The sequence below is a fragment of the Protopterus annectens genome, chromosome 3.part1, assembly GCF_019279795.1.
Source record: "Protopterus annectens isolate FY-2018-M chromosome 3.part1, PAN1.0, whole genome shotgun sequence".
Lineage (NCBI taxonomy): Eukaryota > Metazoa > Chordata > Ceratodontiformes > Protopteridae > Protopterus > Protopterus annectens.
Window position 1 is genome coordinate 1,625,847,226 of NC_056732.1, and position 24,994 is coordinate 1,625,872,219.

A 24,994-nucleotide genomic window follows, 5' to 3' on the forward strand; every position below is an offset into this window, starting at 1 on the left:
ACAATAATTGCTGATGATTCCAAACTTGGAGATATAATCAAATCTCTTAAAGACTTCCATATCTTGCAAAAAGGGAACTAACATGTACAAACAAATGGTGCCAGGACCATGGTCTAAAGTTAAAAGCAAATAAGTGTATGATTGTGTCCTTTGGAAAACAGGATCACCCCTGCATGCATCACATAAATAGCATCCACTTAAAATTAATACATTTACTAGAGACCTGGACACTTTCATTGAAAATTGACTTTTTTGACCCACATATATCTGTGGTCATTAGAAAATCCTTCTATTTAACCCAATTGATCTCCATAATCTTATCTTCCACATCTAATGATATTATCAAGCTCTCTAATCCTCTCTTTTTGACCCATAATAGAATATAATGAGCCTTTTGGCATGTAGCTGTCTAAACACATTAAGCAACACAAAAGACCATGTTTTCCCACTAAGATAATCAAGGGCCTGAGTTCTTTGGCCTTCATTGAGGACCTCGAAGCTCTGTCAGTCTTCTCCATTTTGTACAAATGCCTATGGACTAATCTCTACCTTGCACATAAGGCCTAAAAAGATCTTGCCTATGTGGTCTTTTACATAATCGCAAAAAGTTTAACACTATGAACACCCATACAAAAGGGGTCTGTATCACATAATCGAGCTTTTAAAACTTCGAACACCATATGGTCGAGACCATATGTTCAAACTCTTAAAAGTTCGAAACTCAAATAAAAAAAAACAGAGAAAACCTACCTGAAAGCTTAAGCAGGGGGGAAAGCCCCCCTGCACCCCCCACAACGCCCGCTCTTTAAATATACCAACTCCGAGATCGCACTACAGTGCAGACAATAAAAACTTCCATTGCCGCACTGTACGAGGATCTCCATTGAAATGTTCAAACTTTTAAAAGTTCAATCATATGGTGTCGACCATATGACATTCGAACTTTTAAAAGTTCGACAATCTAGATCAATCTAGATCAATAAAAAATAGAAACAATTACCAAAATAGATATCACAACTAGGTAATTGCTCTCATCTGGAACAGACATCTTCCTTCAAATCAAACAAAGTAGCTTCCTAACCCTTTTCAAATGCAAGCTGGATGACTGGGTGAGTAACTGCAACTACAACCCAAGCTGGGCCCAAGAAACACTCCTGAAAATGAGTAGGAAGTAAAGGAATATGCAATGTTTATGCCACAGTTGATCATACTGCTCATCTATACAGATTTTTGCCTCATATTTTTGGTCTTTTCCCCATAAAATGTGTGGTTTTCTGGCAAATCACTGAGGATTGAAGTCACTAACTAATGACACGCATTTAAATTTCAGACTTCATATCCCTTAGAAAATTTATGACAACGCAAATCAAGTTATTCTAGCAACTTTCTAAGTTTTATAAGAGTAATATATAACATCTTTCCATATTTTTGTGCCTTTGTTCCCCCATTATGTTAGACTTTGTCCAGATTTCTTGTGCTAAGAGGTTGATAGGTATGTAGATGATGTATCCAATTAATTGCCTTGTATGAACCTATGAACCTTACTTTGTGATGAATTGTGTTAGAACAGCAATGTAAGATATGTACTGTATTGTGTGTATCTAGAAACATTTATAGACTATCAGCTTCAGTTCAAGGGAAACGATGCAAAATAATGCAAATACTGAGTAAGGAATATGCGCATGTAACAAAAATCTTAGCAAAGAATGAGGCACACATGGAAAGATGTTACTGGTAGTAAATAAGAAATGATCATTCCACTGTACATACAGTTGGTAGGAGCTGCACACCCATCTATAGCATTGTGCACATTTTTGAAAACCTCATCTTCTAAGGACACAAGGCAGAGGCCATCCAAAAAAGGAAAAATAAATGGTGCTAAGTCTACAACTGAGTATCGTGTGTTTTTTTTTTTGTTTTTTTTTTTGCAAGTGATATATGAGAAGAGTAAATCAGGTAGGACCACTGGCCATACAGTTTTTTATCATGGGCAACTTGGGAGCACTGCTTGGTTACGTGACTTGCTGAAGGTCACACAGTAAGCAAATTAGGATGAAGGGAATCAAATTCTGTGCTTCAGGAACTAAAGCTTGCAGCTTTAAACTCTGCACCAACTGCCAGTAAATACTGCAATATCAGGTAGATAGATGTGTATAGTGGATGGAGCAAGCTCACATTCCATCTTCCCTATTCCAAAAATCAGTTTAATACATGGTCCCCTGCACCAGATCAGGGACATGTCAGATATTAAACTTATATGAAAAGATACTAGACATGATCTGAGCCAAAAGGCAGAAAAGTGAATAAGAGAATGTAAACTGAAGCTAAAAGATGGGCCACTATAAAAGACTCAGGGAAGCTTTCTTTCACAGAAGGGTAGTTGATGAATAAAAAGCCTTCTCAAATAACCAATAGTATAATGAACAGTAAAAACATTAAGTGATGCATAAGGTTGATGCAAATCCAGTCTTATAACAAGGTGAAAACAATAAAATGCTGTAAAGGTAGGACTTGGAATGTATGTGGTAGGAAGAAGGGAAATAGTAGAGCTTACAGGCCATAGTGTCCTATCAGCATTTGTGTATTTATGCTACTGGAACTTATATCACTTTTAGAACTTATCTAAAATGTTGGAAGGAACTGAAAAAAATCTGAAATTTTGGGGGTTAGCAACAAGGAAGTGGTGTCTTAGAAATATGATTATTATAATATAATATACTGAAACAAACAATGTAAAATTTAAATATTGATGGCATGTAGAATGTAAGTGTGTAAAATCTGAAAAAAAATCTCAAGATATCTTGTAAGTGTTTTCATTTTAGTGCCCATGACACATTAAAATAAGACACAATGGTGCAGAATGCTCAGATTCACACAGAATAACATAACATTCAGAAATATACAAGAGAGACCACTGCAACTCTAGCTTATTATAGAAAAGAAAAAAAAACATAGTGAGAACACTTCTGGGACACTTGAAAGTGCCTTTTTTGAAAATGAATTGCATTTGATAAGAAAAGGAACAAATTTATATATACTGTTGAAAATGTTCCTAGTGACTGTTTTAGAGTTCATTGTTATCTCCCTGAATGCATCATGAGAGCTCACAGATAAATAAGAGTAAAGCAGCTGATACTAAATAAAGTGATGGAACATGAGTATGTTAGCAAGAGTGAAATTGAAGGAATGTCATAAATTTAGCTAGCAAATAAGTCATATTGCTTTATTAAGGAGCAGAGGAACAGGTGCAATTGATATTTTTGTTAAAAATCTAAGAGTTGGTATGAGTGTAAATAGCTCATTTCAGTCTGAATAAACTTGCAATGCAATAGTTGTATATCAAAGACAATTACTGTAGTCACCTGTGTGCTTTCGGACTGCAGCCATGGAAAAACTAGACTCTCTGGCCTCAAACAAAATCTTTCCTCAGTAAGACTTTTTTTCTTACTTTTCATGTTTGACACTCTTATTCATATTTGCATGAACCTGCTCCCTCTAACCAGTTACTCATCAGTATTAAATTGTTTCTTGATTTCACCATCTGGGAATGAATGAATGAATTAGTTACATCATTATTTATTTATTTAATTTGTGAGTTATGTTTGATATAATTAAATCAAGCATATTCTTTCAGTTCTTTTTCAGAAAATGCTTTTTGAGTAAAAGATAAAACTGACATCATTGATGGTACTAGGTTTCTTGCTGCATAGCTACTACAACAAAGTGAATATCACTCTTATAGTTTTACCCTAACTTATTATTCACTCAACAAATTATTTCTCTGTATTCTCTTGTGATTATCAATAATATTTATTAATATAACTTTATCATATGCTTTCACTTGTAGCCATTATCTTGGCCTGCCCTTTTTGGGTTAAAAAGTTACAGATGCTTCCAAATTAAGAAACATCATGTGGGAAAGTTTGACAGAGTCGATGATACTTTTAGCTTTGTCTGTAATTGCCTGTGAAAATTATTCCTTTAGAATTACTTCCCATCCTTTCTAAAATGATTTCTAAAGAATATTGATGTACTTATAAAGGCTTACATATACTGGAATAGAAGTCATTTTGATTAAGAGAAAATGTTTACAACCACATGTTCTTCAATAATGTCATTGTTAGGTCATAACATTATAATTTGCTGCCATTAGATTTTATGCAGTTTCAGGGATGTTCCCATTCATCAAATATGAATGCCTCTTTATGTCATATGGTCTCACTCCTGCCTCTTTCGCCTTTTGTTTATTTTCCTTGCACATATCCTGCTTGTCTCTTCCCACTTACCCTCAGCATGATTACTCTAGTCTTCTGTATTTTTGCTGATATGTCTGCCATGATCTTGGCATTTGCCCTGGTAATTTAGATGGACCCTAAGTTCCATCAGATTTTTCTACTCCTTGGGGGTTAAGATGAATCTTGCCCCCCCCCCCCAATTAAAGATGGAAATTCCCTTGAACTGGTTAATGTTCCATGATAATACACCCTTATTTCCTTTCTTATTGTTTTCTAAAATTCATCTAAAATCTGACTAATCTCACTGCCCCCCCCCAACATGAGCCCTATTTTAGCTTTTCTATTTCTGCAAATATCTCTGTTCAGATTCTTCATCGTCTTTTCCTTTAGCTTTTCCCATGTTCATTTAGTACCCCCTATTTTCTGTCTGTCAGGTACATTTATGTCATCAGTCTTTATTTTTATTCCTTTGTTGTCTTCCATACTTTATCTGTCTTCTGTGAGTATTTCCTCTCCTTTTGTTTTTATGCCAGTTTTCCTCTACTTTCCCTACTTTCTCCAATAGGATCATAGGATAATGGGAGGTTACTAGGATAACAGCCCTAGAGCCTTTTTAAGCCAAGCCATTCATGTCCCGATTTTCCCAGTTATCAATGCCCATGGCTAGAAAACTTTGGTGTACGCATCTCCAAACTGCCCCTGTCCATAAGGGCCACAAGTGACAAGCCAGGGTTGAATATGTGATTTTCCATCCATTGGTCCAAACTGCATATGAACAGGTTTAGGGAAGAGCTCTATTGCACATGAATAGGGAGTCTGTTCCAGAGAAGGTATCCTGTCTGAGACACATACCTCTCCCTCCAACATGTTTTGCTTATATCACAGACAAGGTTTAGATCCTTAGATAAGGTAATACTAGTGCTGTTTGTTTTGTGAATGTGTAGCAGATCCATCAGGGCTGGATTGGAGAATGCCTTGTAGGTTAGGCATAGATCACCCCTCAATAGTCTGCAGAAGACCAAGTACAGGGGCAAGGCTTTGAGGCGGTCCATACAGGACATGTTATTTACATTCTGTATTCTTTTAGTGAGGAACCTCTGTGTCCATTGAAGCTGTTGCAGATGCCTGGTCAGGCACATGCTGATGGGTGCATTGTACTTGATTACTGGTGTGATGCCCGTGCACTGGCCCAGCAATCAAGGAGCCTCAATCCTCACCACTAACACCACTGAGGGGCATCCATATAGGGAAAAGGGGTAATAAATACACACACAGTAAAGTACAATTTCCCTTAAGAGCACACAGATCACAGTCAGTCTGGGGCTGGTTTCTCCATTTCTCTCCAGGTCCCCAATAAGACTCCCCACTGGCACAGCTATAGAGTCCAGATCTCAGCCTAGTGGGAAAGCTAAAACCTCCAGCACCATCTCTGTCTGACCAGTGCTTCTTGCCCCTGTCCAAGTAGCTGACACACACACACACACACACACACACACACACACACACTTTGAGATAAGAGTTATATACAACCACACAGACACCCCTGGGGAAGGCTGGCACAGGTTCTCCAGCTGTGCCCCATTTACCCAGACTATATGGTAGAAATCACTGCCACCACCCAGCTAATATTTATCAGCTACTCAAAGGCCCTTATTAAATGGTATCCAATTATTACTGTGCAATATTATTATCCAAATTGTAAGTGTGACTGAACAGGAAAGCTTATTTGGAGTGACTTGGTACAGTATCACTATATACATGCAATGTACTCTTAGAGCTTAAATTATCTCTACACAAAACAGCTACAGTTGAAAGGTTTAAAATATTTAATAATAAATAATAAAAACACAAGACAATACTTCTTACTACACAGTGCTAGTCAAGAGTTCATAGATTACAGAGAAATGTTTAAAATAATACAGTAGAAAGTTCTGACATCACAGAAAAGCACTTAGTCTAATCTTCCTAATTCCTAGCTATTTCTAAGAGACACACTAAAGTCTAATATCCTACTTACATATAGACACAGGACAGTGCTGGTGATGATGGATGTTCTCAAGACAAATGCTCTAATGCTCTTATTCCTTCTGTCCTTAAATTGATAACACAGCACCACTGGTTTGTTTCAGATTACATCATTTCTTTCTGGTTCCCAGGCTAACAGACTCTCAGAGGTTAATAGCCCCTTTGATCTTGCAGCTGGGAACCAGAGCAATAAAAGAAATTATACATGCAAATTCTAGCCATTAACTCTGGCCTCAAAACAATAGGCAGAATTCCTTCATCCAGACATATCAGCTCCAAGTTTTGACATCAAAGAATTGACTTGTCAGCTTTGTTACAGCAGAGTGCACTGTTGTTACATTTTTGCAGTTACACATTTAACATAATTTTTTCCTATTTGAGAGAACAAGCCTGTGGCTTATGTTAATATTTACAAATGACAGAATTATCTACAAAATTCTATCTGGCTAGGCTGACAGCCTTCACCTATCTTCACAACTGGTCTAATGAGGGCTGAATTTAGTGGGGCTATGATCTCCTTAAATATGGATGCTATCCCTTTACTTATAAGTTATGCCACATAGAAGGATTTTCTCACCATCATAGACACATGGTGATCAAAGTTTAGGTTACTGTGAACTTGAGTTCCCAGCTCCCTTACCACTGAGTCTTCTCTTAGGAGAGTGTTACCGGTGTTGTAATTTGCAGGGGTAGTCATCTTCCCAAAGGGTATATTTATGTATTTTTTTGCATTAAGTTATAGGCCATGGATCTGGCACCAGTTATTTGTCTATGTCAGACCCTCCTGGAGCATGTCTGTATCTTTGAGGAATTCAGTGATTGCACCCAACTTGTATTCATCAGCAAATTTGGTCAGGCAAAGACCATCCACATTTGCCTTGACTTCAGAGAAGTATATTGAAATGGGAGAGGTCCCAGTACCGAGCCCTGTACAACATCACTAGTAACAAGCCTCTTGGTGAAGGTGAATTCCACTACCCTAACTTCATGTGTCCTATCTGTGAGCCATTTTATTATCCATAGGGTGACACACTGATGTAAGCCTAAATCTGTGAGTTTGTCTACAATATCAGAGTGAAGTATGGTGTCAAATGCCTTTGCCAGGTTAAGGTAGACAATATATACCATTTTGTCCTTGTCCATGGCTCTAATGACCTTCTCAAAAAAGTCTAAGTTTAGTAGGAATGACCTGCCCTTGACAAAATTAAACTGGGATAGGTCCAGTGATTGAAGATTTCAACTGCACTGAGATTTTCACAAGGGGCACGTGCCATGGCACAACCAATTTGCACGGCCTTATCAAAACAACATTTCTTTTCTAGTCACTTGCTTAACAAGTCCCAGTCCTGCTGCCACAGTGGCAGTAGTCAAAAAGCCAGTTGCATAACCAAATTGAAGAGCCATGAATCTGATTTTGCCCTGATGAGCTTACCTGCATAATTTGGAAAGTATGTTGCACCTTGGTAGCCTCTTTGTCTACACTGTCACTGATTGACCTTTCCCTTGGGTACAAGCCCCTAGCATTTTTTCAGTGCTAGCCTTAAGGGGAATATATTAAAGAGTGGAAAGGTAAGCCAATCATGTCAACTTATGGGTATATGACTGAAAAATATATCTAAAGTTTTAGACAGTCTACTGAAACTACTACTTAAACATGTTACAGTCAGTTGAAAAGATACAGGACATTTTTAATGTTAATATGTAATATATATGTGTATGTAAATATGGTTACACTTTATAATCTCAAAATACTGAAATTTCGAATTTAAGTATCTTGAGATTATAAAGTGGAATTTTTAAAATAGCGAAAGTGCATAATCACAAATTCAAACATTTTGAATTTGCAGTTATGGCTTTACTCTTCGTTATGTCTGGTGTTTTTTGTGGATGGTGTATGGTGTCATGTTTGGATGTAGGTGCGATTTAAAGTAAGTAACTATTTTGAAAGGTTTTGGGTGGGAGTTTGAATGTATGTGAGCGTGTTTGTAAGTTGTACGTGTGGGTCAGGGTAGGTAAGGGAAAGTATGAGTGTGTAAGTGTTGTATGTGTTGGTGTTTGTATATGTGTGATGTGTGTGTCTATGTGCGAGGGACTGTGAAATGTCTGGGTGTGAGTTTGCTGTCTTTTCCTGTTTGTGCGATCTTGGAGTTAATATATATAAGTAGGGGGATGTGGGGATTTGTTTGTATTTTTGCATTTGTTGTGTTTTGTTTGTTGTGGTTTGGGTTGGATGATGTATGTGTTGTGTGGTGTATGGTGTGTTTATGTGCGTGATTTTTGTGTTTCGCGGTTTTGGGGTTTTGGGATTCAGTATTTTGAGATTATAAAGTGAATATATATATATATATATATATATATATATATATATATATATATATATATATATATATATATGTGTGTGTGTGTGTGCATGTATATACAGTATATATATATATATATATATATATATATGTGTGTGTGTGTGTGTGTGTGTGTGTGTGTGTATGTATATATATATATATATATATATATATATATATATATATATATATATATATATATATATGCTGTAAAAGAAAATTAATGGTATCATTAATTTACTTAGTATGGCATTAAGTACAATGTTCATAGGTTCATAGGGTTTTACTAGGCTAGCAGCCCTATAGCTCTTACAAGCCTAGCCATGTTAATCCTGAGTTGCCTCAATTGTCCTTGTTTAGATGGATGTAATTCACACAGTGAGTCTATGATAAACATCGACTACCCATGTCCACGAGGGACATGGATGCCACCCCTGGGGTTAAGTTGCGGTCTCCCATCCATTTTCCAGGTTGCACTTTAATAAGGTCAGTGAGGAGCTCTGCTTCATGTGAATTTGAAGTTTATTCCAGAGTAGTGGCAATCTCTGGGAGATGTAGCTGTCTCTCCAGCATGTCCTGTTAATGTCACAGGGTAGATTAAGATCCCTAGAGCGAGTGACTCTTGTGCCATTTGACTTATGGACATGCAGCATATCCATCAGGCCAGGCTCAGAGACTGCCCTGTAATTCAAGCACAAGTCGCCTTCAGCAGCCTATATGATAAAAAGTACAGTGGCAGGGATTTCAGTCTATCCATGTAAGTCATGGTTTGGAGACTTATATTTTTTTGGTGAAAATCTCTGTGGTCTCTCCAGCTGCTGCAGGTGTCTGGTGAGGTGCATGCAGGAGCATTGCACTCTATTAATGGTCTGAGGGTTGAGTACAGTGGAGTTTTAACATCCTTAAACCTGGATGTGATGCCCTTACTTATGAGATGTGCAACATAGAAGGCTTTCCTTACCACTGTGGAAACTTGGTGGTCGAAGTTCAGATTGCTATCTAGCTGTGTTCCCAGATCTTGCACCACTGCGTTTGAACTTAGGGACGATGCTGTCAATATTGTAATTAGTAGGGAATTTCATTTTGCCAAAGGGTATAATAATGCACTTTTTTGCATTTAGTTTTAGACTGTGGCTTTGGCACCAGTCATTTGTCTGTGTTATCCCCTTCTGCAATATGTTAACATCATTGGGGAACTCAATGATTGCACCCAATTTGCAATTATTAGTGAACATGGTAAGCCAAAGTCCATCTTCTTTAGTCTGGATTTTTGAGAAATAGATTCCAAACTGTAACGGGCCCAACACAGATCCTTGTGTTACACCACTGGTGACTGGTCTACTGGTAGATGTGGAGTCACCAACTTTGATAGTATGTGTTCTGTCAGTGAGCCAGCTGGCTACCTATCTAGTGATGTAAGGGTTAATCCCAAGCTGGGAAGAGTTTCTCAATAATACCTGAGTAGAGAATTGTGTCAAAAGCCTTGGTTAGGTCAAGATAGGTAGTATGCACTGTATTACTTTCACCAGGGCTTTGGTGACTCTCTCAAAAAATCTACTATGTTTAAGCATGATCTACCCTTACTGAAGCCAAATTGGGTTGAGTCTAGAGTCTGGTAGGTTGCCTATGCCCTTGTTGATAAGGTCCATGATGATATTTTCCTTGACCTTGAAGATGAGTCTGCTTATACTTATGGGTCTATATATCCCAGGGTCAGTTGATGGCCCCCCTTGTAGAAGGGGTTTACTATTGCTGTTCTCCACTCTGCTGGAACAAAGCTACTTCTCAATCTATAGTTAAAAAGAATGCCAAGTGGGTCTGCTAGGTCCTGCTTTAGATTGCTTAATAAGCAACCTGGGATGTTATCTGGTCCCACTGAGGCTGTGTTTTTGGCCTTGGAGAGAGCAGATATGACCTGATCTCTAGAAATACTAGGCAGAGGACTGGTGTCAGGTATGCTTTGGGGTATGGTTGGTGGGGACAGGGGGGGTGAAGTTTGCACCAAATCTGTCAGCTAGTAGGTTGGCAATTTCCTCCAGTATAGAATGATTGGTACCATATACTACCAGTTTGGCGCATAGCTGGGCATTCCCTTTTAGATTTCAGATGTAGATAAAGAATGCCTTATAATTATCCTTAGCTAGGGATGCTAGTTTAGCTTCATAATTAGCTTTAGAGGACTTTGCAAGATTTCTGATTTGCTTGTTCAGGCTGTGGAGGGAATTTTTCCTCTGCTGAGTCAGTTCCCTCTTGTTTTTAGACATCAGTTTCTTCCTTTTGTTATATAGCATGTTTATACTTGAGGTCCACTGGGGTGGCTTTTTTTTTTGGGATGACCTGGTTTTAATCTGGTCAGGCACAGCCAAGTCTATACAGTTGCTTAAGTGTTTCTACAGGACATTTGTGTACACCTTTGCATAGGAGTTATTGTTGTCTGTGATTGAGGGGATATAAAATGTTTTATACTATTGCTTAGTAGGCTGTAGTTTGCCTTGGAATAGTTTTTGTGCTCCTGAGGTGGTGGCAGGTTCAGTAGTTACTTTGAACAAGACTGATTTATGGTCCGACTTTACCATCACACAGTGGGGAGTGCAGTGACCCCCTCCCCATGTTGGTGAGTACTATGCCTAGGACATTTGATCCCCTTGTGGGGGTGCAGACTACCTCTTCCAGAGCATTTGTACTGACAAAGTCAGGGAACCTCTGGCTGAGCATTTTTGTGCTCATGTATGTCACCCAGTCAATGGAAGGATAGTTGAACTCTCCATTGAATAAGGTGTTGGGCTTTACGGTGAGTGACTCCAGTAACTCCAGGTAGGTTGTGTGATTTTCTTGGCTCATGGTGGGGGACCTATAGCTAGCAATGATGTGGTAGGGAATTTTACCTATAGTTAATTGGACAAGGAGTAGTTCAAGAGAGTCATACTGTTTGACCAGTCTCAAGGTGTACTTGGCTTTAATGAAGATGGCTACACCTTCACTTTTGATTCTGAACATGTGGAAAGCTTTGTAGCCTTGCACGGTTGGGGTGCTCTCCACATCCTTGAACTATGTTTCAGTGACTGCACAGATGTCAGCATCTTCCAAAGTGAGGAGTGCTTCCATGGAGTGTAGTTTCATGTTTAGACTCCTAAAATTAAGCAGCAGAACCTTGAATTTGTCTCAAGTGGATTTTGTTACATCAGAAATTCTGTTGTTTTGACATTGCCTAAAAAGGCACTATGGGGAGGCAAACACTTTTGCCAGTATTCGAATGCTTAGAGGAAGCAGGTGCAAACCATTTCTGGCAAAGCACCATGACCTGTCAACCATGTCCTCCCAGACTGAAAGAGACAGATACTGGATCCCCCTGTACTGACACCAGAAGCTAAGCCAATATTTGAAGGCAATCATTTTTTGTTTATATTGTGGCATCATCCTGGGTGAAGGTAGAATGCTGCTTAGAGCTAGGGACATACCTGCCTGGGGACACATAATCTAAGAGTTCAGTCATATCTCTCTTCATATAGTCCAGAGAGGCATGTCTCAAGTCATTCACTGCAACACGAACCATGACAGAGTCATAATGGTACTTGTTGTTGAGTGACTTGAGTGCATGTGTGATTTGATGGATCCTGGCACCTGACAGGCAGCTGACCATGACCTTCTTCTTGTCCAGCCTGGTGAGCAGTACATCTGTGTGTCTCACTATGAAGTCACCTATGACCAGGACATTAGGTTTTGAGGTGTTTTACCTCGGGTGCTTATTTGCTGAGACACTGGTGTATGTGTTATTATGTGCAGTGGTTTCTATTTGCATAGCAGTGTGTGCAAGTAGTTTACATTTGGAGGTCTCTGATCTTTTGGTAGGCTTCTAGTGAGTACCTCTGTGTATGTGAGTTTATATGTCATGACCTCATTTTGTGTGAGAGGTGAAGTGTTTGTGCTGACAACATGTTTGATATCTGGTTTGTTATGTGACAGAATTTATTTCAATTTCATAGTATAATTACATCTCTCACATAGGGTATTTGTTTTAGGGAGTAAGTAGTTGTCAGTACACATAAGGCAATTACTACATTGCCTCAGGATGTCCATGCCTATCAGGCTGGCCGGAGAAATGATGGGAAACTGCCCATCCTTATAGGAGGTTTTTACAGTATGTACTATCAGGGAAGGGAGTGGGCTAGTCTGACCTGTTTCTGTTTTAGAACTAACAAAGGTGCTTGTTCTATTGAAGGCTATGGATGATAAGTGTGGCAACACTGTTCAGTGCACCTGTAGTGCAGTAGGGAAGCCTGGGAGGGTTACACTGACAGGTGCCTATGGAAAATGTTAGTTTCAAGGCATTTGCATCTATACTGGACACTGATAATCCCTATTATATAATGCGCTGCCATGCACAAATGTGAGACTTAAATACAGATAAAATTAAAACACATTTAAGCTAATCTGCTAATAGGAGAGCACGCAATGAACCTTCCTCCAGCAATCCTCAGCTCAGACAAGGCTGGATCCACACGTTTCTCCCACAATTGAGCAGGGGAGCCCTTCTTAATGTTGCATGACTAGTTTACTTCTCAAGTGTGCCAATAACAGGCTAGATTCAGTAGATCTAAATTTAGTCTATCCTATCTAGGTATCAGAACAGTCCAAATCAAGTGCAGAGAAGTGCAAAAAATACTTAGACCCCTTTTGTGTGTTTCCCAGTTCAGATAGAACAGGTAAACACCTACTTCAACTAGATGAACAATCCCAGTACTCACAGTGCATAAGTACAATAAAGGAGTGTCTGGAGTGAAATGCTACCACAAACAAATTTAAAAATATAGATAGAGCAGTGTACTTTAAACAGCTTATAAAAGTGTAAAAGTACTTTGCTTTGAATAAATGAGCCATGAGGCACTCAATTGTACAAAATGTATAAAGGCAATAAAAAAATAAAATAAGCTGATTAATAAACCCTACAGCCAATAAAATTATATTCAGAAATCTCAAGTGTTTCCTCAACCTAAACAGACCAGGCTACCTCCTCTTTTGATGTAAAAACAATTGTTTGCTAGAGTGTAAAAATACACTACTTTATCTAACAGCTAGCTAGATAATACGTGAGATCAAGTAGACAGATAATGGGAGGCAATGTGCACTTTTTCAATATAAGCATAACGAATGGCAAATAAATAATTCAGAATATCATCAGCAGTGTAGAATGGAGGACTTTATTAAGCTCAATTTACAGTAGGGGGTGGACAGCTTAAAATCACCAAGTTTAAAAAGTAGATCAACAAAGGGGAAGCTGGGTGGGCAACACAGCAAAGAACGACCAGCAGTGCTTTAATTTATGCAGGCTTCAAATCTTTTCAGACAAAGGCCAAGAATTTCATTGAGAATTTAAGTATTACTCAGAAGAGAACTCAGCCAATGAAAAAATGTGTAAAATGTGTAGTTTAGATAATTTGAGTGTCCATCTCTCTCATAGAACAAAAACACCAGGCCAAGCAGATTTCTTAATGCAGAAAACAAAATGGAGCATATATCAGAAAGCAGCTCTGTCAGTCACAGAAAAAATATATAGGTTTTCTCACCCAGCGGGGGATTGCTAGCAATGTTTTAGTTTATGCAAGCTTCTAATGTTTTCAGACAAAAACAAAGACCCAGAATTTCACTGAGTATTTAAGTATCACTCAAGAGAGAATGCAATCAATGAAAAAACATGCTAAATGTGCAGCCTAGGTAATTTAAGTGTCCACCTCTTATACAAAACAAAAGCACCAGGCCATGCAGTTTTTTAAAACAGAAAATAAAATGGAGCAGGTGTGGCGATAGGAGGTACTGCCAGCCATGCCAGGAGAAGTAGGGCAGTGGATGTAGGACTTGTGCCAACATAGCTAGCTAGAATTTTGTAAATAATTATATGTCATTTACATATCAAACTGATTTTTACAGATGCTTCTGCTAAAAATGTATTTGTGAAGTTTGTTTGTGTGAAAATGTATCAACAGTGCATCCTGATGGAATGAAAAAAAAAACGTGCATGTATTAATGTAACTGAATTAAATGTATATGTTTTAATACTGGATACTGGGACAGCAGAGGTTAACCAGCTAGCTTACATTTAGAAAAATAATGGAAATGGAAATGAGCTGTTAAACCATTAAAATTGTACCCCACATTGCTGAATACAACCAGAGATGGTAGGTCTGGAATATAGTGAAGCTTAGTTTAGAGATTGTTTTTCTTTATTTGTATGAGTCTGTCCATCAATGCTATTTTCAATATTTCCTGTGATTTGAACTCTGTGGTTTACTGTAAATATATATTTAGTATTTTCTTGTCCTTTTATTATTTCTTATTAAATATATTTACACTTTTCATTGTGGCTGGTCCTTTTTAGAAAATATTTAAGCTTTGAGAGTATTTGCACATATTTATTTGGTGATAATTCTAGGCACTCCTGAAAGCCTTGCTGTTTGACCAACATTACCATTTGTATTAATATTAACTTCACTCAGCATAACTGGGTACACTTTTAAGAGATTTATAGTAACTGACTGGTGGCAGTGAATCTACCATATAGTCTGGACAAAGTTGGTAGAGCGGGTAATTTGTGCCAGTGTTTCCCAGGTGCATGTGTGTGTATGAAAATTAAATCTCAAAGTGTGTATGTATGTATGTATGTATGTATGTATGTACATACTACCTGGGGCAGGGACATAAAGCACTGGGTTCACAGACAGGATGCTGCAGGACTTGGCTTGAACACTTGGCTGAGGACCTAACCCTATGGCTGTAACAGTTGGGAGTCTTACTGGGGACCTGGAGGGAAACAGATGTAGAGAAATCCAGACCATGGGCTGAGTGTGTTCCCTGTGTGCTCTTAAGGGAAATTGTGCTTGGTGCAGAGAGCTGCATCTGGAAATATTGAGTGTATCCTATTGTATTCCAAGTTCATGTCCCTCTCCAGTGTCAGTGGTGAGGATTCAAGCTCCTTGATTACTGACCCAGCTTGGGAATGTCATATATTGGAGAGTAGTGATGAGATATAAATTGAACTCCTGTAATCTGTAAGCAGTTGTCACTAAAAAATGGTGTACTCTCAAGCAGCCACAAAGTGAACATTCAGAGCTTCATATCACAATTGTTTTATTTATTTATTTTTGTTAGCTGAGTTACTCAGAGAGAGCAGGCAAGGATGTCAGCAGAGGATTATGGCAAGCTGACAAGGAACTAGTTAACTGAGATGTGCCAAGCCAAAGGACTGGTGCATGCCAAACTGACTAAAGGGGAAATAATTGCAGACTTAATCACAGCTGCAGCACAGACCAGCAACCAAGAAGACAACTAGTCTGGCATTCAGGATGTACAACTCTCAGAAACAGAACAGTTCAACTTTTCCTCAGAGGACTTAAAAATCCATCTGGAGTTAAGACACTTGAAGTGGTGGCCAAACATTTGAAACTAGAATCATCAAAGACTGTGGCATTTGGAGGCTGAAGAAAAGGAGAAGCAACATCAACATGAGAGGGAGATGCTGACTCTTCCCCTGGGTCACAGAGGTAACGGGGAAGGGAACAGCTGAACCCCAGAAGCAATAAAGGTCAGTAAATTTCTTCCGCAATGTACAGAGGGTGATAATTTTGATAATTCTATTCATATATTTGAAAGGGTAAGTAAACAGTATAATCCTGAACAAGGGCTCTGGGTGCAGTTCTTGACACCCTTACTCTACGGTAAACCTGTAAATGCTGTTTCTAAATTGTCTGATACCAATTGCTTAAACTAAGCTACAGTTAAAAAGTGTTTATTGGAATGTTTTAAGTTAACACCTGAAGCTTTCAGAAAAAAAGTTTTGTGAACATAGACGCAAGGCAGATTAAAGTGTATGTAATTATATTGCTGAACTAAGCACTTATTTTCATATGTGGATGAGTAGGTGTCAAGTCACCACTTTTCAAAGGCTGGCAGAACTTTTGGTGAGGGAGCAAGCCCTTAGTACTTTGCCTGAGGATATGAGAATCTGGTTGGAAGACAGTGAATGCAGCTTTGCAGATGAGCTTGGGAAAAAGGGGATCTCTACTTAGCAAGCAGGGCATCACTGCACAGGAAAGAGATACCCAGTGCTGCACATGGATATAAGGGAATCCATGGTGGGCAGTCTAAATCACCTCAACAAAGTCCACCAGTAAAAGAGGAAGCCACTAGTTCAGGTACATGGCCAGGATCAAGGATTACATTTTTTTTAATGTAATCAGTGGGGTCATGTAGCATGGGTTCCTATCGCAAAATCAAACATTGAAAACACAGAATACCGGAAGGCCGAACTTGGTAGTTCAAAAGTTGAGAATGTCTTTCCCAGGGAAAGAATTCGGTTGGCAGTTTCTGCGGCTTCGGAATTTTTGGACCGGGTCAAGGTAAGTGTACGAACAGGTAGTGATAGACTTTAGGGTTAGGGCGCGGGTCAGGTAAGTGTGCAACAGCAATGGACTTTAGGGTTAGGGCGTGGGTCAGGTAAGTGTGTAATAGTGACAGACTTTAGGGTTAGGGTGCGGGTCCGATAAGTGTGCAGTAGTGACGGACTTTAGGGTTAGGGCACGGGTCAGGTAAGTGTGCTGTAGTGACGGACTTTAGGGTTAGGGCTGGGTTAAGGATAGTACATAGATTGTGGTGTATGTTAGGGTTAGGTTTAGTGTAGGTTTTGAAGGTGTTTGGTGTGATTGTGTTGTGTGTGTTTTTTGGAACAGCGAATTTTTTCCCTGGAAAAAATTTGCTGTTTTGAAGTATCGATGTTATCTGAATCCGATCTTCCAAGTTCAAACTTATGGTGTTCAACATTTTGGAAGTTTGATTGGAAGTTTGATTTCATGATATAGACCGTGTAGCATATAGATGGCCATGGAGGCAAGGTATGGAACAAAAGGTGGGGAAGCCAGCAAGTGGGAATAACAGAATGCCAGATGTAAGTTGTCTGGAGACAACAGGGGTACCAAACTACCACCAGAATTCTTATCTTCTCTTAATGGATGGAAAAGAGGCCACTACCAAGAGAGACACAACCTGTGATATAACCATTGTGAAGCCCGCAGTGGTTAAAGAGGAGCAGTTTTCACTCAAGGCCACTAATGTATGTCACACTGGCAACTATCTTGCTCTACCTGACCTGCACCGCTTTGGCTACATTAACCATTTCACAGACAGTTGTTACATGGGTATGTAAGGTGTTCAATAGGGAGCATTGCCTCACATGAATGTGTTGTGTGTTGAAGAGTGTCACACTGCCCCATGATAGTCCTCTTCCCCCAGGTATAGTATGTGTGCTGTGTTGTTGACATTTGGGATACTAGAGTATGACCTTACAGCAGGTGTCTACATATGCCATGTGTATCAAATTAACACTAACTGCATATGACAAGTGGTGTATGTTGTGCGCATGTGTATTGACTCTGCCTATACAATGTCCACTACAGTGTACCACAATTGGTTGGGATGCTCTGTGTATTGCATGTGTTTGAGGCGGATACTCATGTTACTGGGATGTGCATAGTCCCACAGAGAACATGCAGAGCATGCATTATGTGTAGGTGTTTTACATGTGTATATGGCCTACAAGTCTCCAATGACATGCACATGTTATATGCTATATTAAATGTAGAACACTCACCAGCATGGGTGTGCTGTCTTGCTATCACACCAGAGGGACCTACAAGGATATGAGACAGTTTGTCAGTGTCAACAACTATGGCATTGCTGCTGTGTGTTTGCAATTCCACAGTAGTACAGGAGGTGACAGTCACAGGCATACAAATTATGTTCCAAATTATCAGTATTGCATGACACCAGGCTCCACATCGTCTGAATACACAGTACACGTCTGGTAAATGCATGTTCTAACAATTGATCTAACAGTACTCTACAGATATGTCATGTTACCTGCACGCTCTGTATCTACGTGCTGGGTGACTCTAGCCTCCAGGATGATGCATGTCTGTTGTACTGGTTGGCCGGGAGCCACCACACTGAGGAGCAGCTCTTCCACTCTGGTGAGGGGGGGATGTGTTGATACACCACCACCTGTGGCAAGCTGCTGTCTGTGGACATCGGAGGCATGCTGCCGGACATGTCTGATTAAATCACTGCAGTGATGGCGTACCTGCTCATAAGTCCAGTTATGTATGCCTACATCATTCACCAGATGGACAACATCCTGCCACAGTGCAGTGCGTCCATGCTGGTCTTGGCTAGATCTGGAGAACAGCAGGTTGTAATGCTGTACCAGGGCATCAAAGATGACCTCCTCTTCCTCAGGGGAATAGGCAGGCTTCCTGTTGTGAGACATATTCCTGTAATACAATAAAACAGTAATTGGGAGCAAGTCATGTGGCACACTTAACATGCTAAAGTACAGACATCAATGAAATGCCATATATAGCAACTTATTGGCAGTCAGTAGATACACACCTTTAATACAACATAGGACTGCTCAGCCCACAACTGCCTGACAGTGCCTGGCACATACTATATTCCACAACATGTTCTGCACAGCAACAAAGTGGAACCAGTATGTAAGACTATACAACAGTACATGGCACACTCTGTGTGACACAATGCACCACCTAGCCACAGGGGGTGTGTATGAAGCTAATGCATGCAGACATTTGTCATCCATTGAAATGAATGTTAAGTACAGTTTAAGTACTATCAGTACACCATGCTACTTGTTGATAGCAAACCCCTCAGTAACAAATGTGCACATTCATCACTATAGGTGGCATACTGCTGTAATACACTACACATGTTGCTAGATATGCACATATATCCTGTGACACACATACCACCAAGGCCATGTTACAGGCATACCCACACACACATCAGACATACCTACAGGACACAAAGGTATGGCAACCCAGATCAGTTTTACCTGTGTAACATACAGTACTCTGTGTCAGCACCTACAGAACCTCATGCCCGAGGTTTGTAATGTGTGAGGACTACAGGTAACAAACAAAACAGTGTGTCCAAGCAATGTGGATATAAACCATACTGTGCTGTTTAGGCCTACAGCTTCAGGTAGTACTACTGTTCATACAGGATTTGTATTCACTAGTGTTAACAATCAATAAGCATACATGTACTGCTTAAACCTACAATGGCACACTCCGGTCAACACCATGGGACTACGTCACACCGTATGCCTTACTGCTTTTCCTGCCTAGCAATAGCATATGTATCCTTTGCTGGGATTTGAGCTACAACACTACATACCATGATATACACAGTTTCCCATTAGGCTATCACACATATACACAACTTTGACACATGCGCCTACACATTCACCATCACACCCAGTCAACCTCACATAGCAAGTAATGCAACAAGTACATGCGTGTGTGTATCGGGTCCTAGGTAGCTAATAGGCTATTATCCGTAGGGCTTATGGAAGCCTAGCCATATGGTACCCTGCCCTTCCACACCCATGTAATGTAGGTTCATGTGCCCCTGTCATGCAGAGCCACAGTGGTGACTCCCGGGTTGTGTTTCCTATCTCACACCCACTCATCATGATTATACATGACAACTGCTAATGAGGACCTTCATTTTCTATTGATAGGTGGTTAGTTCCAGAGTATGGTATGTGTCTGAGATGATAATGTACCACTCCAGCATGTTCTGCTTTTTCACGTTACAGGGTTTAGATCAGTACAGTGTGTAGCTTGTATGGAGTTTAATCTGTATATATGGAGCATATCCAACACCTGTGGGTTTGGCATAGCTTTGTATGTTAGGCAGAGGTTGCCTCTGGGTAGGCGGTATGTGACACAGTGCAGCTGTGGTTTTGTAAGACAGTCTGCATAGGACATCTGTTTGAGTCTGGTAATACTCTTTATGAGGTATGTGTCTGGCATCTACTGTCGCTGTGGATGTCTTCTAAGGTACATACCGACAGGGCCAATGTACTCTATGATGGGTGTTATGACTGATGAGTACAGTGGAACACTGACCTCTTTTTCCATGGATGACACACCTTTTCTGATGACATGTGGACCGTACTCAGTTTACATGACTAGTGTGGCACTGTGATTATCAATAGGGACACTACTGTCCACCTTTGTCCCGTAGTCTCTCATCACACTTTTGGTGTTGAGTAGACTACCACCTATGTGGTAGTTCATGGGTACAGGGTTTTTAACAAGAGGGATGGCAATACGTTTACAACATTGAGCTTGGGTGTACATATGAACATCCATTGGTGTACATGTAGATATACATATAGGCACATATACAGTCCACCTTTCATGATGGGAATATCAATTATGCAAAGGTTGAAAGGGATGCAGTTATGTAATGATATTGCACAGTCTTGTGCAGAATGCATGGAAGGTAGTCTCAGCCCATGTACCTTTAGCAGGACCCCCTATCTGGAAGACTAAAACCTGAGGAATCATACCCACGGCGTTTAAACACCACATGTCATATGCAGCACTGTATGCTGTCTTGTTTGCCACACACTACCACCTACATATAAAAATGCACATAACAACCTGCAACAACATATAATTGTCCACCCTTCACAAGCAGTTGCAGTATGTCCCTTGCTCTATGCACATGTTCAGATGCTAATTTATCAGACACATACATATCTCTCCATATGTCTGTGCCATACACACACAGGGTCCACACTGTTGTAAGTCCGTACACCTCACGGATGATCTGTTGGGCCTTGCTACAACATGGACAGTTGTCACATGTGTGCATACAGTAATAGTACAGGGAGTATATATAGCTGCAAATGCTAACATTACTATACTAGCCTGGTACAGCAGTTGCCAATGCTAAGCTACAAATTATGTTACTATCATGCATGTCATACTCTGTCACATCCAAGTTTATATAGGTGTTTGCACTACTCCCCCAAACTGCCATTATACGCAGTACTGTACAGACCATAGATAACATGTTCAGATGTTCGACATATAATGCTGAGATACATATGTCACAGTTATGTCCCACTGCACACAGCTGCACACTAATTTGTCCATGGCAGTAGTTATGCATGGCATCACTGCATACATACCTACTGCTGCCACTTATGCATGTTTCTGAGTATGTACAGTACTATTCATAAACATCTGCTACTTGCCGGTAACTACAAATCTGTTACATACCTGTTACTCACTGTCAGGTCTGTCTGTGTATGCTTTTCAAGGTTTTGTTTTATTTATTAAGTAAAGTTCTTTACTTATTTGTTATTATTGGTTATTAATTAATTTTTTTTTTTCTTAATTAATATATTTAGGTTTTACAGAAGTAAATATAATATTTACTTAAGTAAGGTTTCTTTATTAAGTAATACATTTTGTCAGTAGTTGCTGACACATGCAATGTAATGATTGCATGTGGGGATAGCAAGTACAATCTGCTTTTATAGGTATCTGGGCATGTGCATGTGATGCCCTCTGCACCAATTGGTGCCCAGCATTTGGTAAATGCATACAGCCTGCTGTGTGGTAATTCCAGTACTCACTGTCATAGCAACCCAATGCTATAAATTGCTAAGGTATGTAGGCGTAGCCCTTTCAGATTTCCAGAGTGGGGCCCATGCTTGTTTGCTGTGGACACTGTTGTGTAAGTCAGAAGGTTGGTATACTTCTTATATCTGAAGCTAGAGGTGTAGACAGTGATGTACATGTTGTACTCAGGCCTGACTGTTGCCACTTGCAGTACAGAGCTATCAGTGTAGAATTTAACTCACCCCTACAAATGCTTACACAACATTTATGTGACTATGTAGTTTCTTTTCTACTCATATAATTAACTGCCATACAAACGTAGTTATTGAGAAGTATTCTTTTGGCACATTAACTGTTTGTGAACTGTTATACTGTGGATATTAATGTACTCACTTCTGCAAGGTTTGTGGTTTTATTGTTGACATTAACACATGGTTCATAGGACAACTGGACAATTCCAGTACTGTGTATGCCTACCTACATCCTTGGTAGACCCTAAACACACAAGTGTATTTAAAGTGTGTGTGTGTGTGGGGGGGGGTTGCTGACATACAGAGAACATTTTGTATTGTGTGAATGTTATCTTACTGGACTTAAAGGATTGGTGTGTTTATCAAGGCAGGTGGTCTGTCTGCATAGTTCCCAACTGTGAACCTATCCAGATGGTAGTCAAATGTTACACTGTTATTCTCTGTCTGTGCAACCCACAGATGTTTTCATCACTAGTACAATGGCATTGTTACAGTCAGTTGCTACCAGTACATGGCTACATCCTTTGGTATTTCTGTGTTGTACTCCTACAAGGGTATGCTTGTGGAAGTCCTACCACAGCTATTTGCAGTGTGTGTAACAGCAGGATAGCTGCTATGCCTGTGTGTTTGTGCCGCTGCCAGGCCTATGAAACACTCAGATACATCTTTGCATGGAGTCAGGGATAGGTAGTTAAATGTGAAGTACACCTTACACATAATAGAGACAGTAAAAGTCTAAACTTGTGTGAAGCAGTGCATGTGGATACGTACTCCTTTTATGAAGTACAAGCGGTGTCTACTGTTATTATTGTCAGTATTCATTGTGTAATACCCCACCTTTCTGACTGACGTCAGTACTTTTCAGAGGGATTCAGAGGGACACAGCTTAAATATGTTTCACAATCATGGACATCCCTGTAAGGTAGTCACAGTTGGGTAGTATGGCCTCTGCCCTAATCAGATTTGCCACTGTTTGTCCTGCTATGATACTGTGTGGGAGTTGTAAAGTGCCTCTGTAACTTTATTTGCTGCTAGAATGGCTGCTTCTCATATCACACTCATCTAATGCATTTCACAACAATTGCTGGTAAAAATCCACAAAACAAGCTTTGTGTTATGGCCTTCCTATTTTTCCTTTACATTCAGTCATTGAAATGCATGATATATTTATTTGAGCACCAGCTCATTGTATATCTGCAGTGGCTTAGTGGTAATTCATGCAATCTATTGTGTCAATGGTCTGGGGTTTGAGACTGGCAGAGGTATTTTATTTTGCTACTGAGCAGAACAAGGGCCCTGACATAGAGTGACTAAGGCACTTTTAAGCAGTTGTAATCGGGTTTGCACAGGTTTGCGTGATGCTTAGCAACGCTTAGCTAAGCGCACACATGCACACACTCGCTTAAACCCGCTTACTACTGCTTAAAAGTGCTTATTCCCGTTAACCCCCGTGCTAATTTCTTTGAAAGAAATGAAATTGGGGAGATAGGAAAGTGGTGCAAAAGGGGGCACAAAGAGGGAAAGACAATAGGAAAACAAGCTCGAGATGTGCAGGACGGGTGTAGGGGAGGTCCATAGCTGCCCATTTCTTTACCAGCAACAGCTGTGCATATGCAATACATTTGGAGTGAAATTTGAAACCTTCCACCCCTGGGAGAGGGGTGAGGACAACAAAGTATGTTGTACTGCCAATTATAATTATCAGTTTACATGTCCAGCGGACATGTGTGCGAAATGGGCAGCTATGTATGGGGCGTAATTTTTTTGTGGGTACAGATTGCCCTTTTTTTTCTTCCACAGGTGAGAGTGGAAAGTGAGGTTGAGGAAGTAGGTATATTTGGGGAGGTAGGTTGGGGAGGTAAACAGACAAGACAGACAAGATGCATATAGGGGTGGTGTATGACACATGGGGTGGGTGAACACAATTGACGGGGACGGGTGTTTGGAAATCGCAAGCCCATGAGCCCACAGATGGTAACAGTGGAACTGAGATCCCCACACATGGGCAGTCACCACTGCACCTTCACAGCCCCGAGGGTGGCTGTGGTGAGGGCTGCGTAGGATGGGCAGGCTCACCTGTGAGACACACCACTCTCGCCTTGAGCTGGTGTAGGGGATCAGCGACTGAATGCTGGATCTCCCTACGCACCACAACCTGGACCCTTCGAAGGGTGACAGGTGGCCCTTCTCCGCCCATGCTTGCACGGGGGGGATGAGCCCCATCCCCTGCAGTGCTTCCACCCGAAGGTGGCACAGGACCAACGGAGGAGGGTAGCACGGGTTGGGCACCGAACCTGCTGGTGCCAGCTGCACTTGCCAGCTGAGGAGGGACAGGTGGGTCCGCTGGGACTGGCCTTCCCATACGTTCTGTGATTAGGTGTGTTTAATTACAACATAAACAACAGCATTCCAAATTAGCTGTAACAGCATGCAGTAATAGTCCCATTAACCCAACACACCAAGGTTCCAACAGTTGAACAGCAAGCATAATACATGCATAAATTGAACGACAGTGGACATTCCAACAGCATGCAGGGATGATTGGTGGCAACAGGCCACCATGATTGTGGTGTTTGAACAGGGCACATGCATCAAAGTGAATGCAGATATTTATAGAACAATAGGATATATGTCCCAAAAAAGTTTTGAGATTACACATA

The 24,994-nt window shown here is 40.3% G+C and overlaps 1 pseudogene; it reads right to left on the reverse strand.

Moving 5' to 3' along the window:
- Positions 1-2,100: 2,100 nt before the first annotated feature.
- On the reverse strand, positions 2,101-2,304 carry LOC122798979 (annotated as a pseudogene).
- Between the last annotated feature and the right edge of the window lie 22,690 nt (positions 2,305-24,994).